General features: G+C 37.0%; 1 protein-coding gene, 1 long non-coding RNA gene and 1 other non-coding gene across 3 annotated transcripts in view; 1 reads left to right on the top strand and 2 right to left on the bottom strand.

Moving 5' to 3' along the window:
* LOC149654631 (uncharacterized) overlaps window positions 1-14,255 on the bottom strand; it is a 159,789-nt gene that overhangs the window by 111,718 nt on the left and 33,816 nt on the right. The window lies entirely within an intron of this gene.
* Window positions 1-14,255, top strand: part of LOC149654632 (uncharacterized) — a 45,363-nt gene that overhangs the window by 7,522 nt on the left and 23,586 nt on the right. The gene's annotated exons all lie outside the window — the stretch shown is intronic.
* LOC149654633 (U5 spliceosomal RNA) lies at window positions 9,544-9,664 on the bottom strand. The gene has a single exon (XR_016370772.1). It is a non-coding gene; the product is annotated as a U5 spliceosomal RNA (small nuclear RNA).

The raw sequence follows: 14,255 nt of genomic DNA, 5'->3' as shown, positions 1-14,255 counted from the left end.
ACTCATAGCCATCACCAGTCGACGCCAGTAACCCTTTTAAAAAGGATACCTACTCATAGTCACCGTCCCATACTTATTAAGAGCCTTTATAGGGTTATGTAGGTTCCTAATAGGTGGGAGGCCCCATCTATGTTACGACATCAAACAGGAAAATGCCGGGAAATGAAGAAAGGGTGCGGAGAATCTCTCCTCGTAAAATTAGGCGCGCCCGTTTAAACTTTGAGTACTTTTGGCGCGAGATTTTTATAGTCGCACTGCATGCTGCATGACTGCTGCTGGTACATCACGCGCTGTAGTTACAGGACCCCTAACCCTCTTAAAGGCCCCAATGCATTTACACGCTATTATATGGTTCAGGATCGGATACGCTAAAGTTGCCATACATCCCATGAACCAAACTCGTAAAACCAAACGATAAAATTCTTCCCCTTAGCCCTTGGACAAAATTGGTTGGAATTTGGGAATAAATACCACCCAAAAACCAACCCCTTCTTAACTGATACACTGATTTATATTTATTAATTATATTTAACATAGTTTCTATAGGTAAATGGTTATAGGGTGACATTTTTGATAAGATTGCTTTAAAATTTTTTACCAATAAAATCACTAGTTTTTCAGAAAAGTTCTAAATTAAAATTAAAATTGCCAAATGATCACAGACTTATTTTAAAAATATATATTCAAATTCTGTGTGGTAAGTGGCTCAAATATGATCATAGAGTAACAGTCTCCTTTACTGGGATGCTTGGAAGGTCCAAAATTGAGATATTTTTCAAAGAGTAAGTGGCGCCATCTAGTATAAAGTAAAGATACTATTTTCATGCTTCAATTAAAATTATTGCATATTAAGAGTGCATGAAATATTTTATAAAGTATGCTCGGCTCCGGACTACGTGTGCACTGTCTTAAGGCTCTGAATTACTAAACATACAGGGCGGAAACCTTCTCCGGCGACCATGTAATGCAGGGAAATGTGTCCCAGGAATTTACAGGCGTTTGTAGAGACATTTTGCTTAATTACTCGGGTCCTAATTATTGTAACCTGAAGTATTTAGTACCGTTGGAAAGCTAAGAACCGCGGTTATAACATACTCAAAGTAAATACCTGTATCTTTCAAAGAACTATCTTAACTAACAGGGTCAAATGCAAACCCTTTCAACCCTTAGTGTCAAAAAAAAAATAAAAACTAAAAAGAATTTAAAACTAACGAAATATAATTCATAAAAGAATATTATAGCAGACGCCCCATACCATGCCATGCCATAAACGCGGCTTAACTTAACGGGGAGATTTCATCTTTTCAGGAGCGTCTTTTAAACTCTGAACTATACTATCCATGGTTAGGTATACTATAGTAAGGTAAATACCTAATACTATAGTATGACCATAGTTTTTTTAAATGTACGCGGAGACGTAACGTAACTAAACTCATGACGCAGTTGAATTGCGGCCGTGGACTGACGGAACGGCGAGAAAAACGGCAGGTGTCCCGCGTCGGTTGCATGCCAGACTATCTTCGGCAGCAGCCGCTGCGTCCAACAACCGACCCCTCCCTAAAATTGCTCGTTGGAACACGCTGAGAGACGAGCAGCACCGCGTGTCTGCTCGCTCGCTCCCTATCCTACGAACAGGGGTGTGGAACTCCGAGCATCTCCAACTTTTAGTATTTTGAAAAAAAAAAAATCAAAATTCAATTCAACTTCCAGGCGCCCGTACAAAAGATGAAAAAGATAACTAAGCTAAATAGATTGGGGGTTTGATTGCAAAGAAATATTATACAATATCCCAAATTACCAAGTTTACAATTTTTGATATATTCGGTAATATAGTAACTAACTCCTGGAGTTTTCCAGGATTATTTAATAAAAGGGATATTGAAACTAAAATAAATAAATTGAATTTGTCAAATTCCAACAGTTTTTTTTGTTTTTTGGTCATATTTTTTAAAATCTATCTCTATAATTTTCTTGGTCCTTCTACAAATCTTTAACTTTCCAAGTTATGGTCCTAAACGTTCGTTGCATTTCCCTAATTGAGCACTACATTTTCAATTTTCCCAAAATTTTTCAAGATCTTTTAGCCCTATTTTCAAATTCCTCCATTTTTATTTTTCGACAAGCTTTTGGATTGGTCCCATTTTTAGAAATAATTCCAATTTTTCCAAGACCGTTCAAGTCCAATTTTGAAATTCCCCCAAATCTTATAAGACCCTTTAATCTCATTTTCAAAAAAATTCTCCCAAATTTCCAAGACAATTTAATCTCATTTTGAAAATCCCCCTTTAAAATGTCCACCTAATCATTCTTATTCCCCTTAATACTTTGATCCCATATTGCCTTTTAGAACTATTAACAATATATCGCCTAATTAATGTAACAATATTTAAAAAAGAAAAAAATATATTAAATTAGCATAAATATTTTCTCAGATAGTAACAAATTTGCATGTATAGGAATATGATCCAATAATAGAACAATATATACAACGTATACACGGACGGCATTCCATTAAGACCTTTTAAAGGGGTAGTCTGCTACTTTAAATTTGTTGTGAGAACATATCGCCGAATGTATGTTCTTTGATTCACTTTGAACTCAGTTTGACCCAAAGACCACATTAAATTAAACCTTTCTTATATTATATTATATTATATTAACAAGAAGCGATATCTACTTTACTAGGGAGAAGGTATAAATTCGCCCCACATTTATAATCCAGCTTTATCTCCAGTCCAAACGTTACGTAGGTCCGGAGTTAATCCCCTCCGCCTCTAAATTACAACCAGCCAGCATCTCATTGGTTCTTGAAAACTCACGTCAGCGCGATGCGAATGATAACGAAAATTACAGTCATATTTTCCGACTGAGGAGAGGCAGCGAAATAGCCCGGGGACTCCTTTTACGTCCCCCCCCCCTTGTATTTTGAAAGGGGGACTGGGACTATGGCCTTGCGCGAATACTTAGGCATCTCAAACCTTCTCCCTAATAAACTAGATATCACTTTTTGATTATATTATATTATAATAAAAAATGATTTATTTCTATGCCACTATCCCTTTAAATTCTTGCCCAAAACATCCAAAAGCATCATAGTAGTCTATAACGAGTCATATTCCATAAATTTATAGGGGGGGGGGGATGACGAGAGAGAGGAAATTACGTGATTAATTAAAGACTTTACTAATATTACCAGACGTATCTTAATTAATCAAGCTCAGTTTGCCCTTCACTCGCATATCTACCGCTCATTAATACACAATGATAAACTCCATAGTGTTAAAAGTAGTTTGTGAAAAGTGATCTAGAACGGGAGTAGGATATCCAAGTAAAAGAAAAAACAATTAATGGTATATGGACAGGTTTTTTTTGTAGCAAAACGAAACTGGATTTTATACTCTTCTTTTTAAAATGCAACTCGCGTATTTTTCTAAAATATTTTAGTGACGGTTCTTCTCGTATACGTATTTTACCTATAGCATAAGTTTATAAGTGATATGTTCCTTCCATAAGTATGACACTTCCCATGCTTCGTAATGCTACTGAGAGACTTAAAGCTCGAGATAACTAGTTCCAGAACGACGGAAGCGACGTGAATTGAATGACTACACTCGGTGGTTAATTTTGCAGGACTTAAATCTAGTTAATTCCTATTTAGTCTGTACTAAGCCTTTGGTTACAAACTGGAGCTTGTCATGAAAAGAGTGACGTAGGTCATAGATTCGAGGTAAAGCGACGCCAGGTGACTGATTTTGGCGCTGTCAAAGGTTTAGTACAGACTAAATAGGACCTAGATGGAAGTCCTGCAAAATTAACCACCGAGTGTAGGACTTCAATTCTCGCTTGTCGTTCTTCTATGGAAAAGAACTATAGCTATTTTTAAGGTATTGTAGTAAGAATACGTTGAAAATATTTATTTTTGGTTCAAGGATTTTATAATAATAGATTAGATTGTGTATGGTGCAACACCTGCTGGTGCGGTATATATTGCAGATAAATGTAACATTTTCGGTTTTGACCTCGCGTATGGGGAGGCAGTATTATCAAACCTTGCAAGGTTTGGCAACACTGCACACATATTAAGTTAAATTACGGGAAAAAAAATATTCTACCTACCCCTTTAGTAATGATTATTTTTAAGAATATGAAAAAAAAAATTGTAAACAAGTCCATAAAGAACTGGCATGACAATACACAATATATATTTTTTTTAATGGATATGTTGTCTAGTATATCATAGACAATACCACTGAAATTGCTTAACAAATCAGCATAATTTAATATAAATGGGCTTAATTCACTCGTCGCAGCGGGTCACGTGTATACCGTATAGCTATCAAAAAGCCCGCCCGCCATTATTCCTCCCACAAACTGGTCCTGGACCAAAAATTGAAAAGCGCATCTTGCTATATAGCTATAGTAAAATTCCTTTCAAGGGAGTTGAAATCAAAATGAATACGAAATTTTAACAACGCGGCGATTAGTGTATCATTTATCTTGTACACGAGTCAAAGAAACGAATACGAAAGAGAATTGGGTTTTAAACGAGAGATAAGTCACTCATGTTGAACAGTGTCAATATAGGTAATTTGCAACTGACATGGTAATTACCCTGTATATTATCGATGGTATATTACCACTAAGTTGAATTTGTCAATCAGTTTTTTTCTTTGTTTCATAACTTTAATTGTACTCTAGTTTCTTAATGAATTTAATTACTAAAGGTAGTTTAATTTTTCGTGGTAATTACCCTGTATATTATCGATGGTATATTACCCCTAAGAATGAGTTAATTTGTCAATTGAGAATTTTTGAATTTTTTTTTATAATTTTGATAGTACACTGGTTACTTAATGAATTTAATTAATAAAGGTAATCCTATGAAAAACATTAACATGTACAAAAATGGGCCAAGCCTCGCTTCGTGCCCTTTCCGCCGTAAAACGTTCTGAGATCCCATGTAGAGCCAAGTCTGCCTTTTGTTCTCATTCAATCGCCAATTGAACAATTATGTTATAAATTAAGTCCTTTTCCTAATTAATAACCAATATTCTTTGACTCTATCATTATTATACATCTTTGTTCGTATCAAAAATATCGTGACTTGGCAATCGCAGGTAAGTAATATTAAAAGGAAGTCACTAAATCGTTGCCGATTTTAAAATAATCGAAGGGATGTTCACTAAATCGTTTATGGTATAGGGGATATGTACAAGTTTATAAGATGAGTCATGCTCAACCCTATGTACAAATTATATGGTGAGTTATGCATAACCCTATTTACATGTTTATTAGGTGAGTTATACATAACCTTATGTACACGTTTATAAGGTAATTACCTGCGCTTGCCAAGTCACGATATTTTTGATACGAACAAAGATGTATAATAATGATAGAGTCAAAGAATATTGGTTATTAATTAGGAAAAGGACTTAATTTATAACATAATTGTTCAATTGGCGATTGAATGAGAACAAAAGGCAGACTTGGCTCTACATGGGATCTCAGAACGTTTTACGGCGGAAAGGGCACGAAGCGAGGCTTGGCCCATTTTTGTACATGTTAATGTTTTTCATAGGATCTCACTTCTTTTTGTAGACCCTCTCGTTATACTTCGGTAGTTATATTAAAAGAAGACCCTCTCGTGGTAGTTCGTTTACCAATATAATCGCTAACGTTTCTCCATATTTACGCTGAATTACCCCTTTCGACCCTCAGAGAATATGCAATAAAGATTGTACGCGATATCCTAATATAAGAATGTAGCATCAGTTACGACACATTTCTTTTTAATTAGCTTTAATATATATTTAACTTTCGGTTAACTTTGGCCCATTACGTCCTTTCATCAAGAACACACACTATTACTGTTAAAAAGACGGTGCGCCATCTAGTTTTAAAATAAAGAACTAAAGAACAATTTTATAAAAATTTCGGGATGTTTTAATTTTTCTGTGCATTATAAAATAAATGAAAACTAAATCCTGAATTTTAAGTTTCTATCTACCCTAGAAGTACCTTAGAATTTTGATGATCGGTGAGTGAGTGAGTGAGTGACAAAATAAGGTAAATTTCACCTGTGATATTTCGAAAAGTATATAGGGTAGGAACTTGAAATTTGGAAACTATAGCTAGAATTGACGGTCCTCGCGGCATGCAAAATTTCAGACTTTTACCTATACCCATCGCGAAGTTACAGTGGGCTTAAAAGAGCCACGAGTTGCTTCGAGAAAAGGATGTCAGTGCTCGACTTGGCTGGGAGCACTGCCGTGCTCCCAGATTTAATTTTTCACAGTAATTACCCTGCAAATTACGGTGTATTTCAAAATCACCCTTATTTCAAATTTCCGGTGTTGCAAACTGACTTGAATAGTTGAATTCAAGTGGGGCCCTTTCATACACCTTTTGAAAAAACTAATATTTTTTGCAATTTTTAAATTTCAAATGAAGTAAGTTATCAGATTAATGTCGCGAATTCGTGAAAATTAATGTTCACCAGTGACTTGTCCCTCAGTTTAAAAGTAAAATAGTAAAAAGAGACACGTTCTGCTGGAAACAGGAAAATGCATCTCCAATCCATTCCAAAGTAGCATAGAAGAACTGGGGGATGAAATATAGTTAAACAATAAACGGCTATGGTATACGAACGAAAGAAGCAATTCAAAAATGGTGCTTGAATTTAAAACGGGGGTGGCTTAAGGATTTGTGGCCCCTCAAAAATGCCACCGGTTCCTTAATTCCCAATTTACCGTCACCCGCTGAGACGCACGTCGCGCCGCCTATTAAAAGCTTCCCACTCGGAAGTCCATTCGCCTGAAGTACATCGTCTAATTTAACATAGAATCCCATCCTAAAAGATTTAACCGAAAAAGTTGTAGCTAAACCTTCCAAGCGTAAGCGTTTTCCTGTGGTAATCTGTATAAAGCGCCATCTATCGACCAAAAGATAAATAAATCGGGCTATGGCTACCGTAACGTCACGTCATTGATTTGTCTAACTTAAGACAAAACTCCATAACCCCCCCTGTGTGATGGGACTCCTGCATAAGACCCTTGTCTAATAGAACCTTTTCAGAAAAGGGGAGGGGCTTAGTATCGTCTGCTAGATTTAGGGTTAAGACTGAACATTGATATTCGGACGCAAAGACGATAAATAAGGCTTCAAAGTAACCAGTCCAACAAATTTGGATGGTTAGTATCTTAACTTACATCTTTGTTGTCCAACTTTTGAAATAGACTACTGAAAATTTAAACATAATCTTTTCGTCTCACAGATAGATGGCGTTGGTATCGTGAATGCTAACTATCTGAAATAGCCTTAGTCTAATTGAAAGATAACTTCGGCTAATATACTTCTGAATGGTACTGTAGAAATGGCGCGAGCCTAAGAAAAATGGCTTAGTATTTGAGGTACAAGATTACCCAACCGAACTTAGAAGTTGGGGTTGGTTGTTTCACAAGAATAACAGCTCGTTCAATTCCATTCAAACAATACAGTTATAACGGGGGGAAGCTGTTGGGAAACCCCAAGTAAGAAAGACAATAACGCATCACCTTGGACTGTACGCGTTGTTTGAAATAAGTTGAACAAAGTTTGCCCCGTTGTAGTAGTTACAGTAAAGAGGGTGGAAGAAAAGTTGTCAGGGGGTGGAGAATTTTGGCAGCAACCGTTTTCATAAGTTATAACTTCTAGGACATCTGAAAATCAGCTCAGCGGGACATCATTGCGCGCGCGATGACCGGTTACTGCGGTTATGCCATTGCCACATTCCTATCCACGCATGCCTCGCTCTTTCTTTAAAGGGATAGTACACAGGGTTCATACGAAATTTCCAAAGCCAATTTCCCTGATATTTCCAGGTTTTCCAGAGTACTTCTTATAAATTTACAGGTGCATTTTTTACATTGGAGGAGTGTTATAATTTCAAATGGGGTAACCAGACTATACCTACAACCATATGTTTATCATTCTTTGTTAGGTTATAATAGACAGGACCAAAATACAGAATTCCATAAAAAGAAGAAATATATTTCTCTTCACTGAGACAACTAACATCGATTTTTTTCGTGCACCAAATTAGATTATGGGTCCCACTGAAGTGTATTTGTTTCACTTTATTTAATTTCCCTGATTTTTTGGAAAAAAAAATTATTTTCCCTGATTTTTCGAAGAAATTTTCATTTTCCCTGATATTTCCCTGATTTTTTTTCTCTACACCAATTTCCCTGATATTTCCAGGTTTTCCCTGTTTTCCATGTTCGTATGAACCCTGGTACAGTGACTACAGTCTCATCTCTTATATTGTAGCCTAGGGTCTTAATAGTTTTAAATATACTTGAATACGTTAAACATGATTTATGAATAGACCGTTTCAGAAGTCAGGGATGGAAGTCCGGTGTGTGTTGACCACCACCTTTTCTTAAGGCCTAACATTCGGAGACAACCCGAACCCCTTTTAGGGGTCAGGGATAGAGTCCGGTGGGTGTTGACCACCACCTTTTCTTAAGGCCTAACATTCGGACAACAAAGACGTGTTCATTAAAATATGGTTTCAAATAATTAGTGTTTGTTTGAACATTTGTGAATTAAAGAATAACAGTCCATTCACAACCATCCTGACAACACTGCACAATCAAGTTAAAACGAGAAGTATACGAACATTTTGATACAATAAGAATAAAGTTACATTCAAATCAAACCAAACCCTTTAAATACAATTAAGTTCTATTTTTAACATTAAATCATGCAAACGCACAATGAATCATTGTAATAAAAATTACAGAGTAGCCTATAGAGAAGAGATACTCAGGTTCCAAAACTCGAGGGAACAAATACAACAACGTGTACAAAACGTAGCTAACTCGAAATTTACAGTATAGGGGAAAAATGTAGTGTATATCCCCTCGCCAAAACCGGATATGGATGGTCGCACGCGGGGGGCCTCTTATCAATTAAAGTGTCAGAAGAAATGTTGTAAGGAAAAGGTGATGGAATTAGCGGCGAGAAAGAATTGCTTATACGTTATATTATCGCCCTGTATTTTTAAATTTAATACCTTATATTAAGTATAAAAGCATGCCGCCAATATACTATCACTGCGTATATAGATAAAGACTTTCTTTCTAAAAAGCCAATGGGCTAGTTATAAAGAAGTAGAAACTAGTTTTTCGTCGTGGTTGTAAAGTAAGATCATTGTCAAGAAAGTGAGCCGAGTGACTACCCCCTTTTAAATCGAGAAATATCCAGATTTATTTTTTCATCATATTCTTCTTTTCTTAACGTTTAGTTTAAGCGCCGCAACTTGATTCTCAAAAACACGATACTATTCTTTATAACGTTTTAAGCCTTGGGTAATTAAAGGTTTTGAGGTATTTCTGGGTTAAGCTTGACCGGGTGGATACTGGATAGACAAATTAACGTTACTTCAAGAGGACATTGTTTTATCGCCACAATGCACCACTAGAGGTAGCACGAGATAAAATCAAACGTCCCGCGATGAACTATTGTAAGACAGGTATGTAATTAATTTTGGTTTAATTAAAAACCTCGCCGCTAGTGCAAGATTAATTCAAAAATTGAATTAAGTAGCTCTTAACGCTCCTTCGCACGGTAAAATTTAGTAAAAGGCGAAATTTTAATGCGCATTGTGAAGAAGCGAGCTTTTTTATTCAACTGCCTTCCCGTACGAACACGGAAAAACCAGAGATAACTTTAAAGAAGGTCGGGATGCGGTTTATAGGAAATATTGGACAGCTAATATTAACCATAGCTGAACGCGATATCCTTATTATTAACGATTCATAATTAGTAAATACTTACGTAATATTACTGTTGGGTATAAACATTGGTAATTTAACATACTGTAAATCAAATTCGCTAATGCATTAAGAAATTAAATGGGTAATTTAGAAAAACATTGAAATCATCTCGGGTTTTTGAGGGGTGTATTCATCTTGCTTATCTTGTTTGTAAAGGCGCGTGTGACGCTTGTATTGAGCTTGTCTGATTTGAACAATGCGAGCAGTAAGAAAAGTGGCGCGGGCCAGGGGTTTGTCCCTAACGGATCCCCCTTCACTCATACTTAGGTACAAGTTCCGTATGAAATAAAAAAGTTAAAGTTTTTTCCGTCAAAAAGAGCAGAAGGAATTTAACATTTTTTTTTATATTCAGTCCAAGTGAAAGATGGGGGTTTTCTTTTAGACGGAGAATTTGCCTGGATCCGATTTTGTGCACCCGGACAGATTACCAAAACTATTTATATGGTAAAGATGGACAAAGAATTCCTACTTCACCAAAGTTTTAGTTCACACTGCTATAATTAGAAGTAGATAATCAACCAGATTTGAGAACGCAGGAAAATCTATCTCGCACAAATACTAAGAAAACACCCCCTCTCGGATTGTGAGAGGTGTAAAGCAGCCCCGCAGAGTAAAGCAGACCCTTTAACGGATTCTGCGCAGAGTAAAGCAGCCTCTCTCGGATTATGCGCAGAGAAAAACACCCCCTCTCTCGGATTATGCGCAGAGAAAAACACCCTCTCTCTCGGATTATGAGCAGAGAAAAACACCCTCTCTCTCGGATTATGAGCAGAGAAAAACACCCCTTCTCGGATTTTGAGCAGATTAAAGCACACGATCTCGGATTATGCACAGTAGACCTTCCTGCGATATTACAACCCATATAACAATCGAGTAATGTGAACCAAACCCAATTGAACCACGCGGCTAAGGTAGTACTACTCAGGTAGGGGGTATTTCTTGCTATAGCCAAGATTCCACTGAGCAAGAAGACTCAAGCTTGGCATGCAGTGGGGCTGTCACCGCCCGCTCACCTGCGATAATCGACGAGACAAGCGCGATACTGCTGCCTTTTTTTCACAAAGGAGTCAACTGAAACTCAAAAGGAGATTGCTGCCAGCCAGAGAGCGAGTCTCTTAAAACCTTTTTTATTCATTCCTTCCTGCGTTTGGGATAAAAAAAAATACGCGCGACTTCATTGGAGTGCCATTGTGCACCTTTAAAAACTTAAAACCACCCGCTGTCTGGACTCGGAGTTCTTTCTAGCCACAAGAGGCGAGTAGGGATCAAAAATGAAACATAGGACCGGTATATACCCATCCATACCAAGAGTCGAAAAGTCTTGGCGCAATTTTTTGAAGGAACGTTTAACTCTCTCGGAATGGGATGGTTTATGGGGTTATTGGTTTGAAACTACTAGGGTTGTCATTATATTGTTCATTTTGAAAAAGGTTCCAAAAATTGGTGGTATCTTTAAGTTAGTTTTAAATATAACAAAGGGTACAATGGCTAGTATGAGTTAAGAGTTATGACGTCATCCTCATGACGCAGAGTATCATTAACTATTGGTTCAAAAGGACTTATTCTTCAACCAGTATGTTGTTGTAGTTTGATTCCAATAGTATAGGGAGTGGGAAAAGGGGTGAAAATTTCCCCTACTAAGCGTCAGACCCTCACTTAGCCAATCATTAGCCTTCCCCCCACTAGCCTTTCACTCTGTGAAGTTTGCCGCCATTTTGGTGGAAAGGGGATGAGCCATTTTAAGCCACACCTCCCTATTTAATTTTACGTAAGTAAAGAGTTTAGGACGTTTAGCTAAAAACGTATAGGAAGTATGCGTGTAGACATAGAAAATATAGCTGTTAATATGCAAGGCTAGATGGAGCCACAATCCCAGGCCCTACTTATCACGCCTGCTCTGAATATTTGGCGCCATCTATGTATGAAACGTATTTCTATTATCCAATGCAAGATTCCTTTAAATTTAGCGTTGCCTATAGCAAACCAAACACTCAGAAGGAGCTATTACAAACTCAGGCAACTTTACTATAAAATGAATATAAAACATAACACAACAGGGGCTTGAAGTAGCATTTACGACGGCCATCTTGTTATAGAGTTCGTTTGGAAATTGAAGGATCGGGAGGGTGGCTTAGCCGCGTGGTTTCTTTCTCGGCTCGGAGCTAGAGAAGAATAACAATGCGCCGGACGAATATCGGCGGGCCGCGCGCTGGTTTTTGGTTCGATTGTCATTTGTCAAGGGGAAAAGGAATGTAATCAGTTGAAACGCGCATGTGTATTATTTTTTCACCCCGCTGCGCAGGCGCTTCCGCTTTATGTTGCGTACGTCGTCTACTCTCGACTCGAGATCACGGGGTTTCAAACATATTTTTTTCTCTCCCATCTTTGGTAGACTTATTTCGTTCCGAATCATTCTTCAATACAGGGGTTAAAGATTACGCGAAAGCTATGCCTTATTTGATGCCCACAAAGATACCAGAATCAAGAAGTGATATCTATAGATTATTAGGGAGAAGGTATAAATTCGCCCCACATTTATAATCTAGCTTTATCTCCAGTCCAAACGTATGTAGGTCCGGAGTTAGTCCCCGCCGCCTCTAAATTACAACCAGCAGCCATCTCATTGGTTCTTGAAAACTCACGTCAGCGCGACGCGAATGATATTGAAAATTACTTAATTTTCCGACCGACTGAGGAGAGGCAGCGAAATAGCCCGGTCTCTTTTTACGTCCCCCCTTGTATTTTGAAAGGGGGATTGGGACTATGGCACGCGCGAATACTTAGGCCTCTTATACCTTCTCCCTAGTAAACTAGATATCACTTCTAGGAGAATACTATAATAATATGCTTTGTTATATTATTTCTACCATAATCCAGAAAGTTTCCCCTGCTATTGAAATCTAAATCATTCCAAAGTTTGCGTTAATAACTCGGGTCTCTTATGAAACCAGAGTTATATGGCAGTGCAATTTATAATATTTCAGTAAGACTTGTTAAAAATAATAATAAAAATTATATCTTATTTTGAAGCATATAGTTTTGTTGGGAGTTTTAAGTGAATTTTCTTAAGTCAGAAAACCCAATTTTTCATAGTGTTAAAATTTTCTGTTATCGATGTCGGATTTAAAGGTCATTGCATGCGGTATTACATATATATCCCGGCATGCATTGCGGATCTTAAAGAAGCTTATGAGGGATTTAATTTTTTTTGAAAAACTGCACGAAATGGCAAAATATGAAAAACGCCCATTTATATACATTTAATTCCCAAAAAACCGTTTGGTTTTTCCGATGTGAGGTATCATAAGTTGATAATAATACACACTATAAGTTCCTAACAAACATTCCCAGTCTCCTTTGTTATTGGTTACTCAAAATGGGTTTCTAATTGTAAATTAAATAAACTTATATTTTTGAAAAGTAAATTTAAGAAAAATATGAAAAATTTGAAATTCATTTTTGGTGGACAAAGACAAACTCAGCGTTTATTTCAACAAAACAACGATCAGTGTAACTAGGGCTAGAATACCTTAAAGTTAATAGTTATTAAGGTAAGCTAATCCATCTTATACACTAGACCGGGCCAATATATCCCGCGGAGCTAGTTCAAGAAACGAAGCAACAAAATGACCCCTGAAAGAAAATTACTTAAATAAACTAAACTAAAATAGAAACCACAGTGATGAGATATTCATTTCTCAAGTAGCTAACTTGACGTTATAAGTTGGGTTTCTCTAAATGCCTGAATGAAAACTCAATACCTTTGTTTTTGTTCTAAGTTAGTATAGCAAGAAATTTCAAATCAGTAGGAGAGTTTGGGGGGGGGGGGTTGAAGTAGTATTACTCAACGCAGTGTTACGTGGTACGCTTTTGCAATGAGGAAGGTAATGTTAAGGGATCAAAAAGGTCAACAAAACTGACTCGTACCCCGACGAGAAATTGGTGACTGACACAAGGGGGCGCTGATCGAAAGCTTACAAGCTTAGGTAAGCCCAAAACTTCTTAAAAACTTCTGAAAGCGAGCGAGGGCCTGCATGGACTCCCCGCTGTTGGAATGACAGCGCTATATCGACTTTTTTATAAGGTAGCCAGAAAAGACGTTTGATTTTTTATTTATTTTTTTTTATATTTTTTTACTTAAAACTTTTCTTCAAAAAATTTTAACTTCTAACATGACCTGGATTACTACAGAACGGGGCTGTTTTACCCATTATAATAAGGAATGAATCGACTATAGCAGCAAGAAACACTGGTTTAAACCATTGTATCTTCTTTAACAGGGATGAAATCTTCCAGGGTTCGACTGTCTTGGTGACGTCATAACTGTGTCACATTGTACAGGGTCTGTTTTGCCCCATTATAATCAGGCATGAATTGAGTAGCATTATAAGAAACACTTTGATTCAACCCATGGTGCTTACAACTTCCTTAAGAGGA

The sequence above is a fragment of the Phalangium opilio genome, unplaced genomic scaffold (genome assembly GCF_054372755.1).
Source record: "Phalangium opilio isolate 3A_F unplaced genomic scaffold, DU_Popi_V2 ptg000079l_1, whole genome shotgun sequence".
NCBI classification, from domain to species: Eukaryota; Metazoa; Arthropoda; class Arachnida; order Opiliones; family Phalangiidae; genus Phalangium; species Phalangium opilio.
Note: the sequence above shows the minus strand (reverse complement) of the source record. Positions and strands in the feature narration are given on the sequence as shown.